This window comes from Natator depressus, chromosome 2 (assembly GCF_965152275.1).
Source record: "Natator depressus isolate rNatDep1 chromosome 2, rNatDep2.hap1, whole genome shotgun sequence".
NCBI classification, from domain to species: domain Eukaryota; kingdom Metazoa; phylum Chordata; order Testudines; family Cheloniidae; genus Natator; species Natator depressus.
Genome location: NC_134235.1, coordinates 36898142 through 36922733, shown reverse-complemented (window position 1 = coordinate 36922733; position 24592 = coordinate 36898142). Strand labels below are relative to the sequence as shown.

The 24592-nt window shown below is 41.2% G+C and overlaps 1 protein-coding gene across 6 annotated transcripts in view; it reads right to left on the bottom strand.

The window, feature by feature from the left end:
* NCALD (neurocalcin delta) overlaps positions 1-24592 on the bottom strand; it is a 145514-nt gene that overhangs the window by 42305 nt on the left and 78617 nt on the right. The window contains exon 1 of one of the 6 annotated variants that reach the window (XM_074944015.1): positions 15035-15502. The exons of the other annotated variants lie outside the window; for them this stretch is intronic. The gene's annotated coding sequence lies outside the window, so the exon portion shown is untranslated. Of the gene's footprint in view, positions 1-15034; positions 15503-24592 lie in introns of those variants that run through there. 6 annotated transcript variants of the gene reach the window in all.

The window sequence follows — 24592 nt, the reverse complement described above, 5'->3', positions numbered from 1 at the left end:
TTGTTCGTGCCAGAAAGGAGGAGACAGTAACTGCTACCAACAGTGCAACTGCACTAGCGTAAGCAATGGTGTCAGTGGAGCGCCCCTGTATTTACCACTGTCTCAATACAATGGGGAAAATGGCTGAGCCCTGACCACACCCACTGGTGGATGTTGATTGCATAGAGGTAATGTTTACAGGAAGTCAATGGGAGTTGTGGATACTCAGTACCTCTCAAGATTTAGGGAAATACTTTAGGAAGATGTAGCTAATCAAGTGTGATCAGCTACCACAGAACTTATAGATGAAAGAGAGCCATTAAGTCTGTGGCAGAGCCGAGTACAACGAAGGGGGAGGAGAACAGAGAACTGCTGCATGTGCTACTGTCGGAGCAGATCTGGAAGTTTCAACAGACACTGAAGCTCATCCTGCAGCTAACTCCGCTCAGCTCACCACTCTCTGCAGGGCTTCACTTTTTGTTAAGTCTAAAGATGCTTCTTGAGTCTCCAGCATTGCCAGCACTCATCGTTTTACTGCAAGTCTTGCATTAAATGGTGTTCTTCCACAAGCCCCAGCCACTGTAGTCAGATGGTTAGCTGAGAATCGCAATCTTCATTTAAAAAAAAGTAAGTTTCTCGCTCTCACGGTTGCAAAAATGTTGAAAATGTTGCTTGTCCAGTCTAAAAAAACAGAAGGCAAATGAAAAGAGACCCAAATGTATTATTTTTGAAAACGTTTAAGGCAATTGTATAATTCTAAATGCTTGGAGTTGGCTATGCTGCTCACAACAGCTGACAAGCTTTTCCAGTACCTGAAATCAATATATTAAACTTTGGAAGAGAGTAGAGAACTTAGGTTGTAATTGCAGAGGGATGTGGGAGGGAGCAGTAGGCCTTGCTTTTGGCAGCAAACTTTTCCACAGGCAGCTTCATCAAATGAGTATTCCCACTTTCCAAAAGAGACTCAAAAGTTCTGACCGTGACAGCTGCCTCTGTGCTGAAAGGAGCAGAAACATCAAGAATTGCTTGATTAATTGTTCAGAAACTTCCAAAGAGGCAAATTATGGGCAAGTTATTTATAGGCCCCTCTCATGCTGCACTTGAAGCAGCTAAGGCCAAAGTTCAGCTAAAAGTAACGGACTTAAAGTGATGCGATCCCCTCTAATCTGAGTTTTGTGCACCAAAGAAACCTAATGCACTTTTGTAAACGCCTGCCAAATGACAGAGAACCTGAGTACATAAGTGGGTTGGATACATGCATGAGCTTCTTCATATGTGCTGAAATTCGTAAACAGGCCTTTTCTATTAGTGATGCAAAAATTGTGCACCACAATTCAGTACCACAGAGACAATTTTCAATACAAAAGGGACAATATGACTTGTCACATTCTACGTATGGCTTCTATACCCACTTTCCGATTGTCTAATGTGTTCCGGAAGGAACCGGGAAGGAAGCCCATGGCTTCTATAATGGTTCTGAACTTGGACATCTAACAACTGAAGTTTGACTCAATTTAGATGCGTCTTACTATTGCCAGCAGCTGGGCAGCTAAAAGGTTTGAGATGTTTCTTTACGCACATATTTAAGCGAAAGATTCCTCCTCTACCTCACACGGGAGGCAGCCAGAATTTGGACACTTATGATAGATGTCCCAAAGTTTGTGGGGCCGTAGCTCTATGTTTCTTCCACACCAAATGGCAGGCCCAAAAGCAGAGCACGTAATGCATCTCAAAACAGTAAGAGTAACTCCTCTGTATTAGAGGCATTTTTAAACTGTCCCAATTTCTCAGTATTTGATAGTCTTCACATTATCCAGTTTTATTACTACAGTGTGTCTATCTTCATTATCAAAATCAGGGCTGGATTACCCAATAGGCAGACGAAGCACGTGCTTAGGGCACCAGCAAAGCAGGGGGCACCCCAAAAATAAAAGTTTTTTGTTGAAAAAATTTGATATTTGATATTTCAAAAAAAGCATCAAAGTAATCCTCATGGAAAAAATCAGAACTTTGTTAAACTTCCTTACACTTCACTACACACTCTTCCCCCATTGTTCTGTTCTCTTTTTATTACTTATCCCCATCTAAACCAGAGAGGTGTCCTACTAACGTAGATCGAAATAATGCGAGGAAATCAGATCCTGTCATGTATTGCAATAAATTTATGTTTTATTATTGATATATTCTTCTGAGTTATATGTACTTGATTCATTTTTTCTCTTATACACACACACAAAAATAGTGTACATTGTGTAATTTTTTTTTTTTTTTTTTTTTTTTTTTAAGTTCAGATAACAGAGAAGGGGCAGGATGAAACATAACCAACTGAGTGGAGCACAGAAACGTAAACTTGCGGAAGAAAAGAAACAAAAAAACTAGTGAAATTTTCCAAAATCTTCGAACGCTGATATAATTTTTCAAAGCGAATCCATCAGAAGCAACATCTCCTCTCAGTAGCACAGACATTGTTCCAAAACCTGTAGGTGTTTCAGAGACTGATCCGTCTTCTATTTGTGAAACAAACACCATTCCAGAACATGTGGATGTGTCAGAGACTGTAACTGATCATCCTACTCCTGGTGGTAAAACAGACATTGTTGTAGAAGGTGTGGATGTGTCAGAGACTGAACCTGCTCATGCTGTAAATAATAGGAGAAAAGATCCTGGTATGTGGGTTGATTTCAGTACCGATGATGTAGCTTACTGGATAGATCGTGGACCAAATGACTGTCAACACCACACTGGACCATTTGAGAAATCACGTCGGACTTTTACCAATGGCAAACAAACAAGATATTGTCCACAAAAAATATTTTTCGGCATGAAAGCGAATGGTGAGAAATACACTCGAGAATGGCTACTGTATTCACCATCAGCAGGGTCTGTGTACTGTTTTGTTTGCAAACTTTTTGCATATAAACCTTCAACATCCCAGTTTGCTGCAGATGGATTTAGTGACTGGCGGAATACTGTTTTAATTGAGCAACATGAAAATAGCACTACTCACAGAGATTCAATGTTGACATTTAAAATCAAAGACAGGGCTTTGGATTGACACAAAAATTGGAAGAACAAATTAAAGGGGGGCGTGAACACTGACAAAATGTCTTGCAGCGTGTTATAGCCGTTATTCAAACATTAGCTGAATGTGGTCTGCCTTTCCAGGGATCAAATGACACATTTGGATCATTGCAGAATGGAAATTTCTTGGGATTGTTGGAGCTTGTGGCTCAGTTTGACCCATTTTTAGCAGGCCATATCTCAAAATATGGGAATGCTGGCAAAGGTAACCCATCATACTTATCCAAGACAATATCTGATGAACTCATTGGTCTAATGAGTGACAAAGTTCGTTCAGCTATTGTGGATGAAATAAGTAGTGCTGGGTACTTCAGTTTATCTGTTGACTCTACACCTGATCTTTCACATATTGATCAATTGAGTATTTTACTAAGATATGTCTCCCCCACAGATGGAAAACCAGTTGAATGATTTATAACATTCCTCAATTTGAAAAGCCACACTGGTGAAGAAATGGCAAATCAAGTACTGTATTATCTGTGCCAAGTTTGCAAAATAGATTTCTCAAAGTGCAGAGGTCAATCTTATGACAACGCCGCCAACATGTCAGGGCGTTATCAAGGAATGCAGAAGCAGCTTTTAGAACAGAACAAATATGCCATATTCATGCCATGTGCTGCACACTCTCTCAATCTTGTTGGCTGCAGTGCTGTTGATTGTTGTCTGGTGGCAGTAAGTTTTTTCTCAACAGTCCAGTTACTTTATACATTTTTCTCTGCCTCAACACACCAATGGGCAGTTCTTAAAACATATTTGGGCAATGATGGTGTGTTGAAATCTTTTTCTAATACTCGCTGGGAGGCACATGCAGTGGCAACAAGTCCAATTCTGGAGTTCTACTCAAAGATTGTGGATACATTAGAAAGTATAGCTGAAGACCAATCACAAAAGGGAGAAACTAGACGAGAGGCAGAAAACATTGCAAACAAGATGCAAGAACTAGAGTTTGTATTCATGTTGACCATGTGGAATGAAATTTTACAACACTTTTACCACACAAGTCAAGCTCTCCAAGAAAAAGAATTGGATTTGAAAACATGTACAGACCTCTGATAATCATTAGCAAACCACTTACACACTTTGAGGAATGATTTTGAAAGATGTGAAGACATATCAAAAGATATCTTGCCTGATATTAACTACAAAGAAGCCCAGTCCAGCAAGCGAATCAGGAAAAAACAAGCAAATGATAGCAGTGCAACAGAAACAGCACTGAATCCTAGAGAGAAATTTCACGTATCTACTTACTACGCTATAATTGATACACTTGAAGCTCATATGAAGAGGAGAGGTGAAGTGTACAAAGAAGTATCAAGTAGATTTTCTTTTCTAAATGATATGGACTTATCTGACAAACAATATTCACAAGGTTCCCAAAAGCTAGTTGACTCATACCCTGTTGACTTGAACATGAATCTCTGTGGAGAAGTACGGCAGTTCCACTGTTATATGCGTGCAAAGTTTAATGAAACAGGAAAAATGAAATTCAGTCACATTGATCTTCAGGACACACTATTGAAAGACGGAATACAATGTGTATTTCCAAATGTAGAGATTGCACTATGTATTTTTCTAACATTGATGATTACTAACTGCTCCGCAGAACGCTCTTTTTCTCAGCTGAAAAGAATAAAACACCCTCAGAGAACAACAATGTGTCAGGACAGACTTGATTCACTTTCCCTATCGCGTATGGAAGCGGACATGCTTTGTTGAGTCAGCTTTGATGAACTTATCCAGAATTTTGCCATCAGATTTTGCAATCAGAAAATCTAGAAAGAAGCTATTTTAATTCAGCACACATGTAAGTTTTGTGTCATTTCAAAAAATAAAAAATTTTATTTTATGGTATAGTATTGTTTTTATTTTGAATTACATATGGGGGGGCACCATAATCTTTTCAGTGCTTAGGGCCTCTAAAGGTCTTAATCCGGCCCTGATCAAAATCCTTTGAAGCACAGGCTTATGTTTGTCACTGGAAACAACTGGCGCTTCCAGAGGGTTAAACAGAGCACAATTATTACAAATTAATTTGTTTTCCAGAAGCCTGCTGGTATTCCAAGAGATAGAAGCCCCAATGCTTGATAACTGGACTGGAGAAAGTACAAAAAAAATATTATAGGGAAAAATCCTACATTAGTAAGGGGCTGGACTAAATGACCTATTTGGGCTTTTTCCATCTCTAATTTCTATGATTCATCCTATATGCACATACTACATAACTGAAACACATTAATGACCATGGGTTTAGAAAGATTAGGTTGTTTTAAATTTGTGTAATACCCTGCTTTATTACATGTACACACACACTTTACACAAGGCCATGCGCAGACCAATTTTTCCAACAGTGTTTCCAAATCTAATCTTTTGTTTTAAGCAAAGCAAAGAAACAAAAAACAAAACTAAACTAAACTAATATCATCACGTGTTATGCAATGTTTGCTTTAAAAATAAATCCATCCAAAAGAAAAATACTTGTTCTTTTTTTCCTCCAGAAGTCTATCTCAATGGATTACGACTCCTGCTTCCAGCACATGATCAGATTTAAACTCACATAACTTTGAAAGATCTGAATCAGAAAGTCTTGCGCACACATTAGTCAGTGATTTAGGCTGTTGCAATACATTCCAAAATCATTTGCAAAAATCAAAATCAGCTGATAACTCCCAAATAAAAGCTGATTAAAATGACAGAAAATATATGGAAAGTGTTAGTGCAAAATGAAGAAAGATGCTAAGGGCTAGATTCATAAAGGAATTTAGTCACCTAATTCCAAACTTTAGATCCTCAAAACCGCAGCTCAGCTGCCTAACCCTGCAGGTGCCTGAAGCTCCTTGTCACCTAACTTACCATGAGTGAAGATCTCTCAGCACCTAAACTTCTGCCGATGGGCATGCACTGCGCCACCTAAGGCCTGGTGCTGCCAAGCTGCTCAGTGACTAAGCCCCAGAGGGATCATCAAACTGGGTGTTGCTGTGCCAATCTCACCGGTGGGGCTCAATCCGGTAGGCAGTCTCAGAGGCTGCCTAAGAGCACAGCTACCAGATAGGGTCCTACACAAAACAGAGCCGAGGAGGTAGTTCGCCCCCTCTTCCTCTTACCTAATATTCCAGTAGTTCAGGCATTCAGCAGGGATGTGGGAGATCCAGGTTCAAATCCCCACCTTGTCTGGGTCTCAGCAGGAATTTAAGCAGAGACCTCTCAGAGGAGTGCCCTAATCTGGCTATTCTGGGGTTGGTAGCTCTCAATAGCTCCTTCTGAAACTGTTCTACTTTGTCTAAAATACTTAGTGACAGATGCATCTTGTTAACTCTAAGCAGCGGAGAACACTGGAGGGACTGCCAGTTATAGAAAAGATTTTGCAGGTGTGTTGTGTGAGTATATTCTGTTCAAAGCAAGCTTGGGTACTCTACCTGTTTATAGTTACACAATCTTTCTCATTCTGAGGAGAAGATGACTGGTGATTTACTGAGGCGTGTAGCTTCAAAGAACAAGACTTATTTACCTGTAATTATTTGTCTTCTCCCAAAAATACCTATCTAATGGAGGTCCCACTCTTGGAAGCTTACTATAAAAGCTCAAGGGATAGGTCAAAAAGAAAGCACAACTGAAAAACTGCCTGCTAGTATGGCAGTGAAGAAAAAAACAAGACTAACAGAGTTCAAAAGATGAAAGCACAGGCAACCTTAGTTCTGGCATTTCCTGACTTTTGAGTGCATGACTCAAACCTTAATGTTAAATTCTTTGAAGTAATAACATGCATAGATAGCATGGAGCGTACGGGGAAGATGAAATACTTTCATAAGGTGAGAACACAGAATCCTGAAGAGAACAACATTCTAAAGTGCAAGAGTCTTTGAATAGTGAGAAACAGGTTCTGGATTCCTGACTAGATGCCAAAACTAAGCAATAAAGCTTTACATATGTGTGAGGAGAAATCCATGTGGCTTCTCTGCAAATCTCCTGGCTAGGGGCAGATCTGAGGTTAGCAGCCAAAGCTGCTTTGAACAGAATTTACTGAGCCTTGACATGACCTTCAAGCTGCAGACCTGCCTAGCAGTGAGATGCAATCAGATATCCATTGCGGGATATTCTGTGACTTAACAATATGCCTCGAGTAACAGGCAGCACATGTTCTGTTCCATGGGCAGTGCAACTATTTCCTGGTTCTCTTCCTTGCCCCATGGAGACACAATCTGTTATTGGTCTATGATAGTAGCAGATTATTTCCCCCTCTTCACCAGGTCTCCTGTGCAGGACAGCACTAAGGCACGTAAAAAGTTGGCATTTCCCTTCTGCGGAAACTCCTGAAATTCTGAAAAACATTTTGTTCCGAAACAGAACTAAAAGAAGCATTTCAAAATTTCACATGGAAGGGGAAAAATGTTGTTTAGAAAATCAACTTGTTTCATTTAAAAAAGTGAAATTAATCTGGCTCTGGGGGTATGTCTACACTGCAATTAGAAACCTGCGGCTGGCCTGTGCCAACTGACTCGGGTTCGTGGGGCTCGGGCTAAGGGGTTGTTTAATGTGGTGTAGATGTTTGGGCTTGGGCTGGAGTCTGGGCTCTAGGACCCTGTGAGGTGGGAGGGTCCCAGAGCCCAGGCTGCAGCCCAAGCCTGAATGTCCACACTGCAGTTAAACAGTCCCGTAGCCTGAGCCCAAGACAACTGGCATGGACCAATTGTGGGTCTCTAATTGCAATGCAGACATACACTTATAGCCCAAGTGGTTAGGCTTGCAGCTCAGCCAAAAACTGAATTTGGGTCAACTGAAACATTATGTGAATTCATGTCAAGTTCAAACAAACAGTTTTGGACAAAGGGAAAAAAAATTCTGAAAAACACTGGCAATTTTTAAATAAAACTTTGATTTTTTTTTATTTAAAACAACCTTTTGTTTAGAATTTTCCCTTAAAAAAGGGTAAAAATCTCAAATGAGGTGTTTTTTTATTAAACTTTCATTTTGCTGAAAATAATTTTAAAAATAGTTTCCGGTTGACCCGAAACATTTTTTTTCAAATCAGCTGCCAAACCGAGAGACCAGTTATTCACATATCCCCTCCTGAGAGTCCCCAGGATTTCCCCACTCCTCAGCAAAAGCCCTGGAAGCTCTGAGGTCCCTGGCCCTAGGCCAGGCCACATGATGGAGCCACAGACTCTGGAAGTCTTGGGGTCCCCAGCAGGCCACCAGGTGAGCTGGCAAGAAACCAAGTTGTCCGAACATTGTTGAACCAACTAACAGGAATTTTTCAGTGAAACCATGCGCTAGCCCAACCAACCAACTCTAGGACGGCAGTTTTCGGGGCATGATACTCTAGCATCACCTAATCAATATAAAATATAGTATAAAGTCTCTAGAGCCTGAAGCTCATGCACTTTATGAGCTGAACTTGCTGCCACTAGGAAAATGACCCTTCTAAGATGCTTCTGTATGAAATCAAGAGTGGGAAACCAGTGAACAGTTCTACTAATACGAGTAGATAGTGCCATACTGAGAGGAGGTTTCACCTACATTACGTAAAGGATATACACAAAAGAAGCCTTTGCAGTACCAATGTATTACAACTTCAAGAGCTAGATACTGTTATCAACCAAAATAAGGAAGAAAAAAATATATCATCCACTGAGACCTGAAGATTAAGCCAGACTACACCCATACATGATGAAATGAAGCAGATCCTAGCTAGCCACTCTCCTTCCCTCTATTATTGTAAAGCTTGCTGTCTGCCTGGCTACTGCTCTTCCCACTCAGAGGTGGCTGCATTTCAGTGATATTGTATGCACTATGTAAGAGTTTGCAAAATGCTTTAATCTGCAAGTTGATATATACTGTGCACAACGCTCTTATCATAGAAATTGCCACGGAATCCAGCCTTTACCAGGGAGTTGTGTGTTAGAACAAAGCTTTAATTACTTTTAAAAAATTCTAGCCTTTATGTTTGTGAAGATAAATCTTCCAGAGAGGAACTGAATGCAAACCAATGCAGTGTTTCAAGATGGTGACTTGCCTGATCTCAGTGGCATGTTATCTGTGAAGCCTAATGACGACAGTTACTGAAGTAACTATTTCATTCCTGATTATTTCAGCAGACCTGAAAATTGTTGCCCAGACCTGAAGAAGAGCTCTGTGTAAGCTGGAAAGCTTGTCTCTTTCACCAACAGAAGTTGGTCCAGTAAAAGATATTACCTCATCCACCTTGTGTCTCTAATATCCTAAGACCAACATAGCTACACCACCACTGCGTATTTCAGCAGCAGCATTCAACTAATCTGCTCATCCATCTTGTTGGCTGCAGTATCAAGACAGTGGGGATGTGGCAGGCCGTTGGTTAGAGCAAGGATTGCTGAGACAGGGAAAAGGAAGTTCAAGCCCTCCACAACCACCATCATCTTCTCCCCTGCCCAAAAACGGGGAGAGCAAGAGGAGATGCATTTTCTTCCTAGTGCCAAAAAACAAAATCACTTAGACCTTGGGAGGTCCAAAACCCGAATCAACACCTATACCTTGTCCCAGGTGTCCTTGATTCAGCTGTCAAAACCTCTGGCTCCTCCCTCCTCTCTCAACAATCTCCAAAATGCAACCACTAAAAAAAAAAATATCTGAAGAAGTGGGGTTTTTACCCACGAAAGCTTATACTCAAATAAATCTGTTAGTCTTTAAGGTGCCACCGGACTCCTTGTTGTTTTTGTGGATATAGACTAACACAGCTGATACTTGTCACTAAAAAAATATGTAACGCTTTGAACACTGAGAATAAATTGGTTAGTCTCTAAGGTGCCACAAGTACTCCTTTTCTTTTTGTGAATACAGACTAACACGGCTGCTACTCTGAAACCTGAGAATAAAGGGGCAATGTGAGCTGTTTGGGGCAGGAGCTTGGCCTTCCCATATGTTTGTAAAATGCCTAGTGTATTATAGGCACCACCAGAAATGCAAAACAACAAACTATAACAATGGAATTACTCCAGATTTACAGTGGACTCGCTGAACAGAATTTGCCCCATTGCATTTAATATAAGAATAAATAAACCAAAAGAAACAGCCCTAATTAAACGGAAGCTTTGAGGCGTGTGAACCACTTACTGAAAAAGAATGATGCAATTTTACTAATGCAACTTTGTCCTTCTACTCTCTCCCCTCCTTTTGTTTGCTTAGATGCCCTTCCTTTGTCTGGTTCAGTCTGATGTTAGATTGTAAAGTCTCTGGTGTAAGGTCCACGTCCCACCTTATTTCCATTAAGTGCCTAACCACTTATAGGTCCTCAAAAATAAGTAATAATTAGTTATATGTTCATATTGAATTCAGTAAAACCCTCCCTTTTGAGTGCAAGTGAAGCTGCTGCAGGATTTTCAGTTTGCTGCAGGGATCCAGCAGCAGAGCACTAGAGAAACAAGGGACCTTCTTGCAGAATTCAGGTCCTGCTTCCTGCATAATACACAGGGCCATGGCTTATAATATGAAAACTCTCATTAGATGAAGAATGCCAGTTATCTGCAATGGGATGCTTTTCTTTGTTTTGTCCCAAGGATTATTTCAGATTATTTCTCTATTTGGCTCCCCCTTTCTGTCGTTGTGAATTATGTCTATGAGTAACTACTCTGTCAAAACAACCAACTGCTACATTTGATCATTTATGGGTTTTGTTTGGGTTGAACTTTGGGTCACTACCATCTGATTTTTGTAGCTTATACCTGCCTCAATGACCTGATTTATCTTTATTTTTCTTTTGGTTGGCTATTCTACTATTGCACTGAATGCTTTAATATAATGGTATTGTCGAGTCCTTTTGAGTGCACATTCTTTATATAAGGTAGATATCTTATTTTGCTTCTCTTGCTATGTGTGCACTTTCTCTATTCATGCTTCGGTGTAATAATTGTGTAGTGGTGGTGCAGAAGTTACATAATCTTTAAAAAAGGGCAATACACATTATTTTTACCAAACCTTTCAGTAACACTTTTCAATGGGGATTTCTTTACTCTGGAATCCTTAGCCAATTAAGAACCTTTTGCGATTCCTTTTGGGGCATGTCATTTACCCTATTCTTTAAAATTTATACATTAAGATTAATCACATCACCATAACCTGCTCTATCAAACACAGTCTAGCCACTATCATAAATTATATAGCATTTTAACACCAAAGGACTAGACAAGGCAACCACAAAAACACAAGGGAAAGGGAAATTAGCAGGGAACCCACCACCACCACCACTTTCTCAGTAGCTAGGTGGCTCTGGGTCAGAAAGAAGAGACATAGACAGTTACTAAAAAGCTACATAGAAAGCTGACTGACAACGTGACAATTAAATATAGCACCTGGCTGGCTTATTTTATTGCACTGCAGGGAACATTGCAGCACAGTTATTTTCATACTGGCTCATGAGTGGGCTTAGTCCTCAGGTTAGCAGGGTAAAATTTTTCAAGACCAATCTAATAGCAGCACTATTACTGCCATGTGTTTTCAAAGTGCAGCACATATAGCTCCATTCCTCACCTATCATTGCGGCGTAAGAAAGTATTCTTATCTCTATTTTACAGACAGGGTAATAAACTTCTCTGTTGAAGCGGCTAAACCACAACTACACAGTAAATCAGTGGCCGAAGATGGGATTCTGATCTGGGATATAGCACTGTCACTCTGGCGTAACTCCACTGAAGTCAGTAGAGTTATATTGGTGTAAAACTGGCCTTAGTTTCTAACCCAAAGCTCAAATGCAGACAGTGCTGCCTATATATCTGTACATTCACCATGTTCAGCAGAAGCTAGTACATCAATATTGCCCACCTTCAGGAAAAAAAAGGCTAAAAACTTCTACATTCACAGGATCCAGAACGTCAGCAAAAGAGAGCACAATGTGAAAACAAAACAAGGCCTCCCCAAAACTATCTGATCATGTTATACACAATCTATTTGTCTTTCCTCTCCCTTTCATTTCACTCCCTTCCCAGAGAAACCTTTTAACCTCATCTTACCTACCCAAGATACTTATATGGGCCCCACCTCACTGTAGTATCACAGCATCTCACTATCTTCAGTGTATTTATCCTCACAACACCTCAGTATGTCACAGAAGTATTATCTGTGGAACTGAGGCATAGGAAACTAAGTTACTTAACCAAGGTCACACTAGAAATCACTTGCAGAACAGGGAATTGAACCCAGGTTTCCTGAAGGCCCATCCTTTCTCTCTCAGGGCTTGTCTACACTACCGCGCGGGGTCGATCTAAGATACGCAACTTCAACTACATGAATAGTGTAGCCGAAGTCGATGGAGGGATAGCTCAGTGGTTTGAGCATTGGCCTGCTAAACCCAGGGTTGTGAGTTCAATCCTTGAAGGGGCCATTTAGGGATCTGGGGCAAAAATTGGGGGACTGGTCCTGCTTTGAGCAGGGGGTTGGACTAGATGACCTCCTGAGGTCCCTTCCAACCCTGATATTCTATTTACCGTGGTGCCTTCACTGCAATAAGTCGACAGCTGACGCTCTCCCGTCAAATCCGCTTGCACTTCTCGTTCTGGTGGAGTACTGGAGTCGACGGGAGAGCGCTCAGCAGTCGATCAATCACGTCTATACTAGACACGATAAATCGACCCCCACTGGATCAATTGCTGCCTGCCAATTCTGGTGGGTAGTGTAGACAAGCCCTCAGAGTGTCTATATGGGGCTACAGGCAGCTAGCTCTGTGAGCGCCCCCCAACACTAACTAGCACAGACCCATTATCTGCAAAGGGCAAACAGCTGCCAGACCCCACCTTGTCATAGGAAAAGGAAGCAATTCCTTTCTGTGACTTGTCTGGAATTTTGGTCTGGGAAACCCGAGACATAAGCCCAGTACTAAGTCAGGTCAATTGCATAGAGAACACTTTGTGTTCTAACCAGCAGGCCAGTGCCTGACAGCTGAATGATTTTTAAATAAATTCTTATTACTTTACATACTTAATGAAACACTCAGTACACAACAAAGATAGGGAATAATGCAACATCGGAAGTCTGCCATGTTCTCTTGCGTAAGTGTACCTTGTGTTGGGGGTGTTTCAGTTAGGCAGTTATGTCCAGGAAAGCCAGGCAGATTAAGTACAAGAGTATTATAAACACACATCATTTAAATAAGCTGCTCAAACAGTGGCAATCAAACTGCCTCTATAGGTTATTGCTTTCATAGCTCAGATGTCCATCCAAAGTAACACATTTACTCAAACAAAACAAATGCAACCAAACAAATAAAAAGCACTCACATGCTAAATAAAATTAATGGGCCTTATGTTGTGCACTGAAGCTTGCCAAGCTCAGGTCTGGTAAGCTATCGAGGGAAGGGTGTTCCAAAGACAGCACCCGCACCTGGAAAACCTCTGCCATAACCTTCAAATTTACTCTAAGAACTAAAAGAAGGGATATCCAACTTCAACCGCGGCAATGGGTGATTTACCAATGTTCTCATGCAAATTGTCTCAGTAGTAACCCCAGTGCCTGTCAGGCCAGACTCATAGAATGTGCAGTTCTCCTGTCACCGATGTTGCATAGGAGCAGAGCTGCAATTCACCCCGCTAAAATCTCAGCTGATGCTACTGACCAGGCTCACAAGTGATTTTTTTCAAATCCATTTATACTTTATTTTCAATTCTTCTCCCCTCACCTGAAGTTTGCAACAAGTTTCCTCCTTATGGAGAACTAACAAAATGCCAAGTGTGGTGTTCTTCGTTCAGCCATTTTTTCAGTAATCGGTAAGGGAAAAAATTGAGTGCTGTATCCTCAGAGGCTATAAATTCTCCTAGCAACTCTGAAGTCCAACTCTGCTGAAGTCAATGGAGCTAGGCTGATTTACATTAGAGGAAAACCTGACTCTTCTTTTTCCAACTGAGAATTTCTCTCCACTCAAAAATGGCTGAATTTTTCTTAACCTTTCCAGAACTGTTTGCTTTCAGGCTCAGGCCAAACATTAGCCCCAAAGAAGAATTTAGTTCTGGGCACGTGAAAAAGAAAAAAAAAAAAAAAAAGAGGGTAGCAATACTCTAAATGCAGCTTTCGCTATTAAGAAAGCTCTAAAGCAGTCACTATGTAATACACTGAGTAAGTAACATTATGTAAGTGAATAACATCAAACCAAGGGAAAGGTAAGTAAGCAGGGTGTGTTATAGTAGTCCCAGTGATGAAATAATTTCCTTGATTACTACTTCTGTTCATACATCAAAAATATCACAACACAGAGGAGAAGACATTGCATGCAAGGTCCCCAGTTTTACAGACATTAAGTTTTCCCATCGTTATTAAACAATATTTTCTTTTTTGTTTCAACACTGGAATTACATCCATAAATGTACTTAAGAGGAAAAAAAGCTACTAGTAAAACTGTTCTTCCTCTCTTTTTTAAAATATATAGATAAAAAATTGCAGTAGCATCTAGGACAGGGGTCGGCATCCTTTCAGAAGTGGTGTGCCAAGTCTTCATTTATTCACTCTAATTTAAGGTTTCGCATGTCAGTAATACATTTTAATGTTTTTAGAAGGTCTCTTTCTATAAGTCTTTAATAGATAACTAAACTATTGTTGTATGTAAAGTAAATAAGGTTTTAAAAATGTTTAAGAAGCTTCATTTAAAATTAAATTAAAATGCAGAGCCCCCCGGACAGGCCACACAGGGCAATGTGAGTGCCGCTGAAAATCAGCTTGCATGCCACCTTTGGCACGCGTGCCATAGGTTGCCTACCCCTGATCTAGGAGCATTTCTACATTACAGTTGGGAGCAAGCCTCCCAGGCCAGGAAGACAGACAGCTTAAGCGGGGCTCAAGCTAGCATGCTAAAGATAGCAATATGAAGGTTGCAGCTTGGGCTTTCAAGCCCATCCGACTAAGGTTGTCAACACTATATTTCAAAAATAAGAGACTGTTTTCTTAGCACCTCGCCCCATCTCTCCTCCTGATATCATCATCATCATCATCGTCAATACTAATAATAAGAAGCAGTACTCACCTACATTCACCAGAGGTATTCCTGCTGCTTTTTTATTTTTTTTGGTACAGCACTCAGCAACTCCCGATCTTGTTGTACAGAGATGAAAAATTAAGAGACGTTCCTTGTAATAAGGGACTGTTGGCAACCCTACACCTGACCCCCTTGGCTTGAGAGCCCAAGGCACTGTGTCCACACTTATTTTTGGTGCAGTAGCTTGAGCCCCACTAGCATAAGTCTTGCTACCCAGAGCATCACTCCCCGCTGCAAGGTAGACATACCCTACAGGTCCTACCCAAGACTGGGGCCTCCTTGTGCTGGGCACTAAAGAAACACATAGTAAGAGACAGTCCCTGCTATAAAGACCTTCCCTCTGGGAGGGAAAACAGGGGCACAAAGAGGTCTAATGATTTGCTCAAAGTCATGCAGCAGGTCAGAGATGGAGACTAGAGCTAGAACTTACTCCTCTGACTGCCAGTCCCAGAATCCTATTTATTAGTCCATGCTACTGGTTCTCTTTTGATTACTTCTCTCAAAAGCTGTATAATTTTTCTTTGTGTTCCTCACCTCCATTTCCCTCTCTATGAATTCCTCTGTATGCGTTTGTCCTAAAAGAATTATCTTCCCATATCTGTTGCTAGGAAAATGATAAACAGTAAAAATATATTTTTTTTTAACTGAAAAGGTTTTAGAAGTGTCAACTGCAATTTGGTGGATTGAATAAGAATAGCATAATTATACATCTGTTGTCTTACTCCTATTAATGAATGTAAAATAACTGGAAAATTCTGAAGGCTGTCGTCATGGTAACAGACATACTAGCCTAGCAAAAAAGGAAAAATCTGCAGTTATAATTCAAGGTAAAAATCTTATCTCTTTACCAGAGCTGAAAAATATCGAAGATTTAATGCACACTCTTGTCCTTCTATTATAATCTCTTTTAAAACATACGATACATGGTTATTGGGAGAAGGCAACATTTTACACACAACAGTCTCTCTCAAAAGCTGCTCTAACTAATGGGAAATTGTAGTCTTTCTGATATCATATTGTGAAAACTGTTTGTAAAGGCTGACTTTCAAAATAGTAATGTGGTTGCACTGACCAGATCCTCATCCGATGTAAAGTGATGTAGCTTCCTTTAAGTCAATGGAGTTGTACAGTTTACACCAACTGAGGATCTAGTGCGATAGGCATAAAATTGCATTGCCAGGCATATCAACATAGTCTATATCCAGAATTCCTTACTCTAACAAAGGGAGTACTAATAGAAATCCTTACTTTTGATGACACCATTGAGAAAATCACTGGAAAACTTTGTAATAAATAGTGGAAAGTCACCCCCCCCCCCCGCAACTATACTCCTCACCTCTAAGACATCTGCGCTGTCCCCCTTGGCTTGTGCTATACCACCCAAGATTACGCATCAGATATTCTAATCTGAAGTGTAAATTGCCATACATGCAGCATGCCGATCATGCACAACTGGAGAGGAAAAGGATCATTAGTAAAATCCATGTTATCAGTTAGAATAAAAGTTGTAACAGAGTGGCAAGACGGCCTCAGACACTGGCAGTAGGTGACTATACAAACCTGGTGCTCACAAAACAACTGGGATCAGGACTCATGTAAGTGAAAAAATACTTACAGACAAAAGACTGTTGAAATGGACGGCACTGAGAGAAAGCGCGTAGGCTAGCAATGAACCGCAACCTGCTCAGGTATTGTACCAAACCATAGTCCATTAAGAAACCTCTCTCCATATTAAATGGCAAACACGGTGCATATAAATCATAATATCCATAATTCCACCAAGAGACAAGGTTGAAAGTATGCTTCCACAGAGTCCAGCTAATATCCAACCCCAATATTATACTTTCTTTACCAAACATATCTTTCCAAATCCCAAATGGTAGAAGGTCTAGGAATAAACAGATAAGGGGAAACAAGGGGAGCTGGGGGGCTGGTTACTTAAAGATAAACCTCAGCTCATACTCCTGAACTTTTTGAGAACATGGTCTGAGGTTTGTATGTGCAACCTAGTTAAACCCCAGCCTACGTCTGAGCAGGTCGGGGCTTGCCTCCATCTTAGGCTCAAGCAAACGGGTCAGACAAGTTGCTAGATAGGCAGGAATGACAGTCAGTAAGAGTGTGACGTTTTGGGGTTCAACCTAGACAGTAGGGGCTGTGTCACTGCCTGCCCTGCAACATTGCGTGCCTTAAATGACATGCTTCTGTGCTCACTGCCCTGACGCCAATAGCCAGCATCCAGGTCACACCCTGGCTTCCACCAAAGAGTTACTTTTTGCAAAGTGAGGCCAGAACCCTCCAAGTCCCGAATTTCCCCAGAATCATCTGCAAATGTGACAATCTGCTGAGGTTCCCAGAATTGAGAGTTATTATATTACCCCCTCAGCCTCAGCAAGTGAGAGTTTTTCTTCTGATAAGCTGTGTGACAACACCTTGACAAACCAACTCATCTGTTTTGCCAGCAAATTCTTCAGGACTGTGCCAGGCAAAACTTTGCCATGCAGGCTACAAAAACAGTGAACCCCAACTCCTAAGTTTCCCAGAGATGTCTTCCTGCAGCATCCAGCCCTCTGCTAGAACAGTCACAGAAGTTATTAGGTTTGTTGTCCCCTTAAAGAGGACGCTCAGGTTTGACAAACACTGCAATTTTAAATCACAGCACTGCATTGGTTTATAATAAAAGTAAAACAAGTTTATTAAACAAAAAATCATAGGTTTAAGTGATACCAAGTATGAGGAATAAAGACAGGAAGGGTTACAAAGCAAACAGAAGTAAAAATATCCTTCTAAAATAAAAACTTAATTTCAGCAAGTTACACTCTTTGATTAAGCAGGTTTCTCACCTAAACTCAGTTCCCAGAGATTTCAACCCCCTTGGCTGAAGGACCCATTTTCTCCTCAGATTACAAGAGCTCTGGCTGTGTCCAGTGGTGGATAACTTAAATGTCTTTTTGCCCCGCCCTTACCACTCCAAAATTCGCTTTCTCTGTTTCAGGAGGCAGGAAGGCTTCTTACTGTTCTTCCCTTTTTATGGGCATCCTATCTCCCTGCTGATTCATATGTAAATAGAGCTTCCATTGTTTTGATTTCACACTGCTTAATTTACACTGGGGACAGGTAGACAGGTGCTTTCCCTCCTGTCTGGGAGCAAACCGGTTTCTCCCTGTGTTTGGTCATAAGCTTTAAACCATAATATCCATAATTCCACATATAGTATTAATGCAGACATTTCACAATGACGTTAATCACCAGTGTCTCACCAGCATTCATAAAAGACCTTTTTTTTAAAATACAGTAATATTGTATACAATCAGTTGATACAGCTGCTTATCATTTGAGGTTCAGACCCCCGTCTTTACAGTTAAGAGGCGCTCTCCCCCACTTGCTAGTTTGATGGCTTTGTTGACTTTTTATGTAAATGTATCTTCATTGTCTCTGCCTGATGACCAGGCTGGTCAGATAAGCAAATACACATTCCGTTGTTTAAGACAGTGGGTGTCAAATGCATTTGATCACGCCTCCTTCTTTATGTCTGTAGTAGTATACGCCTCACCTCTTTGGGTGCCCGGCCAGCAGCTGCCACCACTCTCCAGCCACCCAGCTCTGAATGTGCACAGCAAGTTCTTCCCCCACACTAAAGGTCCTTCTCTCCCCATGCCCCCCGAATACATTCTGCACCCCCCAGAGGGGTGTGCCCCAGTTTGAGAACCTCTGGTCTAAGGCAGACTGTGCTTATGCTCTGCTTGCCAAACACATTTTAAGAACATAATTCTAGCACATATTTATAACTCTTTGTACTCACCCTCTACATACCTTATGCAATAATAATAATGATCACTGAGTTATTCGTTTTCCAATGCTGTATTACATGCCACCTTTAGGGTATATATCATGACAACAGTGCATTAGGTGTAGTGAGTATGGCAGGCCTGACAAGAGTTGCTAACAGAGAGTTGTTGCCAATGGGCCTTTGTATCACAAAAAGTTTTAAGCTTCTTTTGATTTCCCCATGGACTGTGATGAGTTAGGCATGCTCAGACAGTATACACAAGAGTAATTCATTGGGATTCTGATGACAATTAAATCATGAGCTTTATTTGGTATGGCAGGGGAGGAAGAGAAAATGGGAGGTTCTTCTCTTGGAGTTTTTCATGTCAATAAGACTCCAATTAGCACTTTTTAATGTGCAGTTATATGTACACTGGACATTTGATCTTGTATAAAGAAAGCACAAACAAACAAGTCATCTCATATATAGCGATTATAGTTTAGAACCAGTGTCAGAATAGTACCTACAAGGCACATTACTAAAAAGTCTAGAATATAAATATTACCTTTTAAAATGTAAAGCCAGTCAGTTGGAGGGAAGGGAAAGTTCATCTTAGCCTGCAACCAACCCAAATGTGGCCAAAACAGATAGAACCACAAGCACCAACTTCACCTGGAGGCTATGTCTACCAGCACTTCCCTAATAGCCTGGCCAGATAAAGAGTTTAATGCATTTAAAGTTACAAATGGAAAACTAGGCCAATTTACCATACAAGACAGTCTAATCATAGGTGAAAATAAACCAGCTGTTAAGACCTGCAGATGTCTTTGTGAAAGGGCAACACAGGGGCCAAATAAACTAGGAAGGAGGGAAATTTTTTAAGCCACAGAATATATATTAGATGGGTCGGAGTCTGAAATTACATATCCTACCCCCTTTCCACAACAACCCTATATACATCTAGCCACCTCCTTTTCCATGACGTGTGTCACTGGTTCCATTCCCCCACCCCTCTACTTGTGAGGCTCTGCTGAGGACAAGCAAGGGCAGCCTCTCTGCTGAGCTCTAGGCTGCTGCGTCTCAATTTGAAACTCCCAGCACGTTGCGGCTTTCCTGTCAATTGCACCCCAAATGCAGAGCAGATCTCCCAAGCCCCAGGACAGAGAAGATTTAGATTTGCTCATACTGATTGCTCTGAAGCTTCAGATGTATCCTTGATGTAGCCAATCAGAATTGGATACCACTGTGCCATAAACATTCAGGGACAATCCCTGCCCCAGTGAGCTTACACACAAGAATGACAAGGGACAAATCGGGAGGGTGGAAGGTGTACTGGGATACAATATAAAAGCAAAGTGAATATTGTATCCCAGTATGACAATAGGCATGGTTAGTCTTGGTTAGTTCCAATAGCTGTTCCTTTTTTACCCCAAAACAAGCAACATTCAGGGAGTGGGAGAAGGAAATGATTTGCACAATATTTAGACCTATTAGTTTTGCAAATACACATTACAGACACACTTTTAATGTACAGCAAGTACACACAACAGCCCCTCACCCTGGATTGCAAATGAAGTGAAGTGGGGAATTCATAGAGTTCTGGGAGTGCTGTAATCAGGGATTGCTCAGGGGCTTTGCAAGATTTGTTGTGTTCTTTGGATATTCAAACACACAAGAAAGGGGAGGTCAATGGGAGCTGGTGGTTGGGCGTGGTAGAGGAAGGGGAAAGGAAAGGCAAATGGATGGAAAGGGCAGGAGTAGGGGTGACTTTTTCTGAACCTGAAACAACATTTCATTTTGGTTCAATGGGTGTACAAAGGTTTGGGGTGGTTTTTACTTTGCTCAAACCATTTCTCCCATCCCTACTTTGTATTTACTTTCACATTAGGGCTGTGAAAAGTTCGAACAGATGTTCAGATGCAGGCGCAGGGAAGTTTTAGTGCTGCTCTATTTACTTCCTCTTGCAAGATCTGCTTACATTTGCCTGTGTCGTGAAGAGGAGAACATTCTAGCAGCTTAACAGCTACCTGGGGGAAATCTTAATTTACTGTTCGTCTGAAACATTACGAATTAAGAAAGGAATGTATCGTGCCATGAAACCTCACTTGACTGGAACTTGTATGTTTCTCAAAATTAGGTCAGCAAATTTATTGGTACAGTAGCTTAATCTCCTAGCACATTAACTATGCATGTGATGGACTGAAATCTGAACTCATTCTGTCAGTGAAGTGACTTTTTGAATCTTGATTTTGCCAGATACAAAGCACATCAACACAAAGACCAAGTTCTAAGAAGTTCCACTCTCATGTCAAAACCCCAAAATTCCAGGCTTGATTCTTCCCTGTATCTGAGCTTTGCTCAGCACAAGGAAGGGAAGGAGGGATCTTCAAGAACTGTCTACAGCTCTGGTTCTGCACCAGCCCAGCCCCAATCTCAGTGACATGGAGCTATAAAGACGAGGGGCTTCACTAACTGATGCCACTGATATAAAGTCAATTGGGGACCTCACCTCAGTGGTGGACTGAAGCTCAATTACACAATGTCCACCAACCTCCTTACATCAGGAGTGGAGGGGTGGCTGGCGCAGGGGCTGCCTCCTCTGGGTTTATGCTTGCAGGGAGTTCCCAACATGAGGGGAATCCTCAGGTATTTGTTTACAGCCATAATCCAACCCCTTGTGCTGCCTGAACAGAGCACCAGGGCCAAGTATAGGAGAGGATATGCTGGCTCAGTCTAAAGCTGGGACCTGCGACATTACAAGGATTATACAGTCCAAGACTCAACAGCCCCTCCTTCCTCTATTTGCGACTGGACAAGACACACTCAGGTTTTCAGGCTCTTGTGATCCATCCATGTCCGCCAAAGCCCTCCAACATAAAGGAAGGAAGGAAGCCAGCTTTTTGTCGGGGAGTGGGGTTGTGTTACAAGTTTAATGCAAGAAATAGCAGAAAAATCATTTTACTATTATGACCTATAGGTCTCAAGTCCCTCCCCATAGGAGCAGCCATGCTCCAACCCTCTACCTAGCAGCCTGCTGACAACAGCTCACCTGAGACCCACAAAGCCCAGCCCCACAGTGAGGCTCCTCCCTTGAGGTATGATTGGCAGAGTCCCAGAGTGGCTGATTGGCCCACTGGCCCTACTTAAACTAGCAGCAGGAACAGGAAACTGCTGAATCATTGGGTTCCATCCTGCTCTGGACTGTGTGCCTTGTGCTACCTATTTACCCACTCCTGCTTCCCTGGCTTGAATTTCTGGCATCTGACTTGTGGTTCCGAACCTTCAGTTTGGCTCCTGCCTCTGAACCCCAGATATCCTGACCTGGCCTGACTCTGGTTCCCAACTCGTGGTTCTGATTTACAGTCGGTGTCCTGCTTCTGACCTCCAGGATTCCTTGCCAGCTGACTCTTGATTCCTATCTTGAGGACTGTGGATTCTGGCTCTGACTACTAGGTCTGGCCACCAATGACCTGGCCATGACATTTACGAACATACAGGACTAGTGAAGGACAACCACCATGTTTTGTTTCTGCTTTGCAATTCAACAAAGGTCTCTGCACCATAGTCCAGAGCATGAAAGAATTTTCACTCCTATATCCACATTCTCAAAACATTGACCCTGAATAATGAGTTTAGTAATCTGAATCTAGAATTTAGTTTTAAACCACCCACTGACATAAGAACGTACGTAGAGCAAAATTCACATCATCTAACACCCAATTTACATCTCCACAATTCACAAGTTTTGTTTAAGAAACGTCCCACATTGAAGTTGTAGAGATGTTGCCGGTCAGAAGTGAAGTGTCTTGGCAGAACTACCTGATATGGAAACCTCGATAGACCCTGCTTGTAATAAGCTTCAAATTAGTGCAGTGGCCCTTCACTTTATTAGCTATAATAAAAACATTTAGGTACATTTAAAAAAAAACAAATCAAACAAAACCAAAGTGTAAATCTAAAGTCAACAATCCCCATAGGTGGTGTAGGTTGGGGACTGAGTTTGATAAATGCCTCCTTTTTGAGGCCATGAAGTAGCATTTTCAAAAACAGCTGGTACCTTGGAAAAGAAGGAGCTATCCAAACTGTCCAGTGCTTACTGCATCCAGTGCAGAAAATGTTACCAATATTCACTCCAAAGCCAGTAATGTAAAGGGATTGTAATTTATCGGATCTCAACCTTCATCTGAAGTAGATAACATTTGATAGTTACAAATCAATACTCCGTTGCATCAAAAGTGTAAAACAGTGTTGTGTAAGAGGATGATCACATACCGTAACAAATTGGATAGGTCAAAAGAGTCAGTAAGCTATGTCAGTTCAAGCATTAGAGAGCATTAGAAGCAACAATACAATTAGTGCAAAATTTAATTGAAATTAGGATTTAAAGGTAATCTGAATAAAAAAAACCACAGCCAACAGAATTTAACCTTAAAACCAAGAGGCTTTGCTTAGTATGTTGTTCAAATCTGTTAAACAGTATGTTTTCTCTATAAGTGAAATCATTTATCTAATTTTCCACTCAGTACCCACAGGACATATAGCATTAATCCAGGGGCAATTCATTCTTCATATAAAAATCTGTTTTTGTAAAAATGTTTTATTTACCTGCTCTATGGAATGCAGTAAGAATACTTTGTATTTAAGCAACTTAGCATTTTCATCTGAAGATCTCAGAGCACTCTATAGCAATTAGTAAGTGTTATCCCTATTGTAGAGGTGAAGACAATGAAACACAGAGATTAAGTATGGGGTTTTCAAAAAGCACCCAGTTTTCAAAGTCAATAGAACCTGTGCTCCTAAATCATTTTGGCTCCGATTTTCAAAGACGTTCATTCCCCAATAGGGGCAGATCAACACCTAGTAAGATTTTCAGTCTGCACCATTAGGTGCCTAAAAAAACCACATATGAAAGTGAGGTCTTTAGGCAGTTTTGAAAATCTCACATCGAGCGATTGCCCAAGGCCCCAGCAAAGAGCAGTAGAGTCAGGCCTACAACCTGCATCTCCTTACTCCCGTCTATGCTCTAACTCGAAGACCAAGCTGCTGCCTAGCTTGCTGTTTGTGGGCCAGATTCTGCTGTCACCAACCAGTGAATCCTCGCTTTCTTTACATTTAGAAATAAAAATGATCCTCAGATAATTAATATTTGAAAAGTGCTTTGTAGATGGTAGTAATAAGTAAATAGCAGAGCAGTCCATGTGTAGCACTTTAGTAGAAGAGCAAAAATTTTTACCTTTCCATGCGCCTTCTCACTCCCAGTATCCCTCAAATAATGTGAACGCTAATTTTAATCAGGAGAGGCATTGTTATAAATCATTAAAAAATTCTTCAGATGCTGCTGCATATAGTATATATGTCCAGCTGAGATCTATAGCAATCATGTGATTACTTACAAATAGTTAGAGGTTAACCTGTTTGAAGGGTTGCCATTGGTCAAAATAATGCAGGGCAGAACAAGGCTGGGAGGGAGTCATAGCTCCAGAAGGCAACCTTGGATTGAGCTTCTTGTTCTGCCCTCTAAAATTCCCTTTCCTGGATTTGAAATATCAGCACACCATGATGAGCTAGCAAGTGCTACCAATGTATCTCATTGTGTTTCTTTTAAGTGGAACACATTCCAGAAGTCTTCAAATGAAAAGAGATTTGCTCAGTGATGAGCTGCCAAAATCTTAACAACGGGTTCCCTCCTCACCTCACGAGGGGGTTGTTGCCCACCCCTATGCCTCGGACCGCTGTCCCATCCACCTCCCTCCCCTGACTGCCCCCAGAACCAGGCAGGA